Genomic DNA, 7,737 nt, shown 5'->3' with positions numbered 1-7,737 from the left:
GTGCGGATCCGGGTGCGAAGGATCCCGCAGGGCGGCGTCCCGAGAAGGCGACTTCCCAGCCTAAAAAGGCGAAAGCCGCCAATCGGGCGCGCACTGCGGAGCGACCTGGCACCAGCCTGCCGGCGCCATCGGTACAAGAAGGCGAATGGCAGGTGGTTAGCAGGGAGCGGAAGTCCTACGCACCTCGACCCGCTAAGAAGAAGGCGAGGGATAGAGGAGAGGCCCTGTTGGTGAAAACCAACGGGGGCAGCTATGCGGATGTCCTAAAATCGATGCGGGCGGCCGAAAGCCTCTCGAATTTAGGACAGGATGTGCGAAGCGTCAGACGCACCAAAGATGGCGAAATGATCTTGGTGCTGAAGCGTGGATCACAATCCAATGGAGCAACGTATAGGAGGTTGGCCCAAGAGGTCTTGGGAAACGGCGCTCAGGTGAGGTCGTTGGGAGCGGAAGTGACTCTCCAGTGTAAGCAACTGGACGAGATCACAAATGCAGAGGACGTCGTCTCGGCCGTTAAGCAGCAGTGCGGCGTCGAGATCGATCAGAACTCTGTACGTATCAGGGAACGGTTGCTTGGCACGCAGGTAGCTTACTTCAAGTTACCGGCCGCGGAAGCCAAGAAAGTAACCGACAAAGGGAAGTTGAAGATCGGATGGTCAGTATGCCCAGTTAGCATACTCCAGCCGCCTTCAGTGGACCGATGTTTTAAATGTCTGGAGCCAGGCCACAAGTCATACGACTGTAAGGGCCCAGACAGGAGCAAGTTGTGTCGTCGCTGCGGCGAGGAGGGACACAAGGCGCTGAAATGCGAGAGGGCACCCAAGTGTCTCATCTGCGCTAGCAAGAAGCAGGGCCGCAACCATGTTATGGGCGGACCTGCTTGTCCCTTCGGGGAGGCGGGAAAGAGGAAGTAATGGCAATCGTCACACAGCTGAATCTTAACCACTGCGCACCTGCTCAGCAGTTACTGTGGCAGTCGGTATTGGAGTCGGGGACAGATGTCGTCCTCCTATCCGACCCGTACAACGTCCCTGCCGACAACGGCAAATGGGTGGCGGACGGGTCTGGAATGGCGGCAATCTGTGCAACGGGTCGGTTCCCGGTCCAGGAGGTAGTACAGTCCTCTGCGGAGGGTGTCGCGATTGCCAAGATCAATGGTGTGTTCTATTGTAGCTGCTATGCCCCACCTATGTGGCCAATAGAACAGTTCAACCAGATGATCGATAGGCTCTCGTCTGACATGGTGGGACGAAAGCCGTTTGTCATAGCGGGTGACTTCAACGCTTGGGCGGTGGAGTGGGGCAGCCGCTATACAAATGGTAGGGGCCAAGCGCTTCTGGAGGCGCTTGCGAAACTCGACGCAGTGCTAGTCAATGATGGTTCCGCTAGCACATTCCGTAGGAATGGGGTCGAGTCGTGGATTGACGTAACGTTTGCCAGTCCAAGTCTGATCCCAGACATGGACTGGAGGGTAGACGAAGGCTACACCCATAGTGATCACCTAGCAATACGCTTCAAGATCAACTTTGGTGTGCAGCATTCTAGGGCGGGTAATCCCTGTCAGGTACGCGGGTGGAAGACCAATCACTTCGACAGCGAAGTTTTCACCGCGGCCCTGGGACTGGAGGCCAACACCGACAGTCTAAGCGGGGATGCGCTGGTAGCTGTTCTATCACGCGCGTGCGACGCCACTATGCCGAGGAAGACCCTGCCAAGAAATGGCAGACGCTCGGTATATTGGTGGAGTGCTGAGATCGCAGCCCTACGGTCAGCTTGCCTACAAGCTAGACGTAGGATGCAGCGAGCCCGCACTGAGGAGGGTAGAGTGGAACGACGTGAAGTGTTTCGTGCTGCGAAATCGGCCCTTAACAAGGCCATCAAGCGCAGCAAGAGAGCGTGTTTTGACAAATTGTGCGAGGAGGCCAACGTGAATCCGTGGGGCGATGCCTACAGGATCGTGATGGCAAAGACCAAAGGGGGCTCCTCACCTCCTGAACGGTCGCCAGAACGGTTGGCGAGAATTATCGAAGTACTCTTCCCGTCCCGAACCATAAGTCCCTGGCCCCCAGCGCCGCAAGGCACGGCGGGTACGGACGACATGGTGGCCCCGGTGACGAACGAAGAGCTACTTGCAGTTGCTAATTCTCTAGCGGTGAATAAAGCTCCAGGGCCTGATGGAGTTCCAAACAGCGCTCTCAAGTCAGCAATCATGGCGAACCCGAACATGTTCAGGTTGGCTATGCAGAGATGCCTTGACGAGTGCCGTTTTCCGGATAGATGGAAAAGGCAGAAGCTGGTACTGTTGCCGAAGGCCGGGAAGCCGCCTGGCGACCCATCGGCGTACAGACCAATCTGTCTGATTGACACGACGGGCAAATTACTTGAGAGGATTATCCTCAACAGGCTAACTCCATACGCAGAAGGTATGGAGGGCCTGTCAAGTAATCAGTTCGGTTTTCGAAAGGGAAAGTCCACGGTGGACGCTATCAACTCAGTGGTAAGGACTGCCGAGATAGCTATCCAACGGAAGAGGCGGGGCATTCGATATTGCGCGTTAGTGACGCTTGACGTGAAGAACGCATTCAACAGCGCAAGCTGGGATGCCATCGCGCTCTCGTTACACCGGCTTGGCCTGCCGGTGGGCCTGTACCGGATCTTGGAAAGCTACTTCCAGAACCGTGTACTATTATACGAGACCGATGCCGGTCAGCAAAGTGTTCTTATTACCGCAGGAGTTCCGCAAGGTTCAATCCTGGGCCCGGTACTATGGAACCTTATGTATGACGGGGTTCTGAGACTAAAGTTCCCTCCGGGTGTGAAAATCGTCGGTTTCGCCGACGATGTCACCCTGGCGGTCTACGGGGAGTCAATCTCAGAGGTAGAACTAACGGCGACACACGCGATAAGCATAGTAGCGGAATGGATGAGCGCGAGAGGCCTAGAGCTCGCCCATCACAAGACGGAGGTGGTTGTTGTCAATAACCGCAAGTCGGCACAACAAGCAGTTATCCAAGCGGGAGAAGTTGAGATAACTTCTAAGCGGAGTCTGAAGATTCTTGGGGCCATCATAGACGACAAGCTGACCTTCGGCAGTCATGTCGACTATGCGTGCAAGAAGGCTTCGGTGGCTGTTGCGGCATTATCGAGGATGATGTCCAACAGCTCCAAGGTGTGCGCCAGTAGACGCAGGCTACTGGCCGGTGTCGCCGTATCTATTCTTAGGTACGGTGGACCGTCCTGGGCGAGGGCACTGGGAGTAACCAGTTACCGTCGCAAATTGGAGAGCACCTATCGCTTGATGTGTCTCAGAGTGATATCTGCCTACCGCACGGTATCACACGATGCATCCTGCGTGATAGCGGGTATGATGCCAGTCGGGCTGGTCATCCGGGAAGACGAAGATTGTTTCGAATTGCGTGGCAATAGGGGAGTCCGTGAGCGTGCCAGGGTGACCTCGGTCGCCAGATGGCAACGCGAATGGGACAACTCGTCGAGAGGTAGGTGGACCCACCGGCTGATACCCAACATATCTAGCTGGGTGGGAAGACCCCATGGGGAAGTTCACTTCCATCTGACACAATTCCTGTCAGGCCATGGCTGTTTCCGACAGTACCTCCACAGGTTTGGGCACGCTGAGGCCCCAGTCTGCCCAGACTGCCCAGGTGTCGACGAAACTGCGGAGCACGTACTATTCGTATGTCCCCGCTTCGACGTCGAAAGAGGCGCTATGCTAGGCGTCTGCGGCTTGGACACAACCCCTGATACCCTTGTTCAGGGAATGTGCCAAGCGGTAGAGAAGTGGAATGCAGTTTCGACTGCCACCACTCAGATTGCCTGCCGGCTGCAGAGAGCATGGAGCGCCGAGCAGCAGGCGAGGAGTTAGAGTGAGTGAATTGGCGGATGATAGACGAAGGTATGGTCTACCCATGCCAAGATGGGAGCGAGTGTGCGACAATGTAAGGCACGAGTGAGAGCGTACGCTAAGTACGGCCATCCCCCCAGAAGTAATGCCGAAAGGTAGTTCCTGGGGATGGATGGCGGAGCCCAATGGAGTTTAGTCGGTATTAATGGCTGGTCACCATTTGAGTCCGACACGCCCCCAGTGCACCCCGTGTGGTAGATTGGACCCTACCGTTAGCACGTGTACTGGGCTAGGACATAAAGGTCTTCTCCATTGTTAAAAAAAAAAAAAAAAAAAAAAAGACTACCCTTGCTTGGAGGTTGTGTTGGCATACAATGGTGTATGGTCGTGATTTAGGAAATACTTAAGGGTCGTATGTGTATGGCCTAGTACGGCCGTGCATGTATGAAATTTGTTTTTTTGTCGCACTGAACCCCTTAAAGTATGCACAATAAGGAAACCAAGTCATCCAGGTGTAGTCATATAATACGCTGAGTGACAGGCATAGTCATGCACTACGCATGTACTGCGAGCGATGGCATCATAAGACACAGTCCGAACTTATTGAAAATACCAGCGTAGGTAAAAAGTTGCTTACGCTGATCTGCACTGCAAGCGACAGGCAGAGTCATGCACTACGCATGTACTGCGAGCGATGGCATCATAAGACACAGTCCGAACTTATTGAAAATACCAGCGTAGGTAAAAAGTTGCTTACGCTGGTCTGCACTGCAAGCGACAGGCAGAGTCATGCACTACGCATGTACTGCGAGCGATGGCATCATAAGACACAGTCCGAACTTATTGAAAATTCCTTACGCTGGTCTGCACTGCAAGCGACAGGCAGAGTCATGCACTACGCATGTACTGCGAGCGATGGCATCATAAGACACAGTCCGAACTTATTGAAAATACCAGCGTAGGTAAAAAGTTGCTTACGCTGGTCTGCACTGCAAGCGACAGGCAGAGTCATGCACTACGCATGTACTGCGAGCGATGGCATCATAAGACACAGTCCGAACTTATTGAAAATTCCTTACGCTGGTCTGCACTGCAAGCGACAGGCAGAGTCATGCACTACGCATGTACTGCGAGCGATGGCATCATAAGACACAGTCCGAACTTATTGAAAATACCAGCGTAGGTAAAAAGTTGCTTACGCTGGTCTGCACTGCAAGCGACAGGCAGAGTCATGCACTACGCATGTACTGCGAGCGATGGCATCATAAGACACAGTCCGAACTTATTGAAAATACCAGCGTAGGTAAAAAGTTGCTTACGCTGGTCTGCACTGCAAGCGACAGGCAGAGTCATGCACTACGCATGTACTGCGAGCGATGGCATCATAAGACACAGTCCGAACTTATTGAAAATACCAGCGTAGGTAAAAAGTTGCTTACGCTGGTCTGCACTGCAAGCGACAGGCAGAGTCATGCACTACGCATGTACTGCGAGCGATGGCATCATAAGACACAGTCCGAACTTATTGAAAATACCAGCGTAGGTAAAAAGTTGCTTACGCTGGTCTGCACTGCAAGCGACAGGCAGAGTCATGAACTACGCATGTACTGCGAGCGATGGCATCATAAGACACAGTCCGAACTTATTGAAAATTCCTTACGCTGGTCTGCACTGCAAGCGACAGGCAGAGTCATGCACTACGCATGTACTGCGAGCGATGGCATCATAAGACACAGTCCGAACTTATTGAAAATTCCTTACGCTGGTCTGCACTGCAAGCGACAGGCAGAGTCATGCACTACGCATGTACTGCGAGCGATGGCATCATAAGACACAGTCCGAACTTATTGAAAATACCAGCGTAGGTAAAAAGTTGCTTACGCTGGTCTGCACTGCAAGCGACAGGCAGAGTCATGCACTACGCATGTACTGCGAGCGATGGCAATATGAGAGATAGACCAGAGTTGGGTAAAATGTAAAACACATCGATACCGTCCATCTTCGACTGCGAGAGCGACCGTCGGTAGCAAGTGAACATGTGGAAGATCCGCACAAAGAGGAATGGAACATGTATCTCACTGTACCTGTGCCTAGGCAGACCGATACCAGCCCGATTGGGTTGGTTGCTGCCGCACAAAGCAGAATGCCGATCTGCCAGCAGAACAAACAGCGTAACGACCATGTACGTTTAGCTTGTTTGCATGATGATAGGGCATGTTAAATGTAATAGGTGTATCGCTCGGATGGAATGCGCCGACGCATACACCATACCTTGGCTGATCCACTCGGCCGTAGGGGTGGTGATGATTTTTAGCATTGTAAATGGTGTTAGTAAACTTATAGCATATTTGATAAAAATCTATCTATGGGTGGTGTGACGTTGTATAAATTCATCAAATGTACAATACAATCAATGATTCGGTTCACATCGAAACAGCGGGCGGAGGTAGTAATGTTATACGCGGCGAATGGTAGTTCCATTGTGTCAGCTCAGCGGGCATATGGTGAAAAACACCCTGGCGAACAAGTGCCGTGTGCCAAGACTATTCGTCGGTGGGTGTCAAATTTTGCTGAACATGGCACAGTGAACGATCGACCCCATGCCGTCCATCGACGTGCAATACGTTCCAATGAACTGGTTGATGCGGTCAGAGAGAGTGTCGCGCAAAATCCAACTGAGTCGTATCGCCGTCGCGCGCAGCAGTTTGGGGTCAGTGGTACCACTATGCGGCGCATCTTGAAACATGATTTGCACTTGTTTCCTTATAAGATGCAAGTAACGCAAAGATTATTGCCAGCGGACTATGCACGTCGTATGCAATATGGCAAAACAGTCGCTCAAGTGGTAGCCACTGAACCTGATTTCTGGAAGCAAATATTGATGACCGACGAGGCTCATTTCACATTGTCGGGCGGAGTTAATAAGCAAAATAGGCGTATTTGGGCCACACGGAATACACACCGGATTCATGAGACGCCATTACATGATCAAAAGGTGACGGTGTGGGCCGGCGTTTGTGCTAAAACCATAATTGGACCTTTTTTTTTAAAGAAAATGAGCCAATCGATGGGAAGCGATATCGGTGGATGTTAGCTCATTATGTATGGCCACAAATGCGCGAAAAGGGCCTTGAGGGTTATTGGTTCCAACAAGACGGTGCGCCATGTCACACGGCTGCTCAAACAATTGGGGTTTTGCAGAAAAAATTCCCAGGGCGTGTGGTGTCGAAGGGAGGCGACATTGACTGGCCACCGCGGTCTCCAGATTTAACACCTCCCGACTTCTTTTTATGGGGCTATTTGAAAAGCAAAGTATACGCCAATAATCCTTAGACCCTTCTCGAGCTTAAGGATAACATTCGAACTGAGATACGTGCCATACCTCCCGAGATGCTCGAGAAGGTTATGGACAATGCAGCAAAAAGGGCACATAGTGCGGTGGTTCATGGAGGCGGTCACTTGGTCGACGTGGTGTTTAAACACTAGTATGGAGCATGATTTGCAGAGTGCGAGCGGCTATTGCCCGTGTGATATTCTACCTAGAGGGTGGTTTCGTTGTATTGTACATTTGATGTGGTTTATATACCGTCACACAAGATGGTGCACCCTGTATATATATATATATATATATATATATATATATATATATATATATATATATATATATATATATATATATAATATATATATATATATATATATATATATATATATATATATATATATATATATATATATATATATATATATATATATATATATATATATATATATATATATATATATATATATATATATATATATATATATATATATATATATATATATATATATATATATATATATATATATATATATATATATATATATATATA

The sequence above is a fragment of the Topomyia yanbarensis genome, chromosome 1 (genome assembly GCF_030247195.1).
Source record: "Topomyia yanbarensis strain Yona2022 chromosome 1, ASM3024719v1, whole genome shotgun sequence".
NCBI lineage: Eukaryota > Metazoa > Arthropoda > Insecta > Diptera > Culicidae > Topomyia > Topomyia yanbarensis.
Note: the sequence above shows the minus strand (reverse complement) of the source record.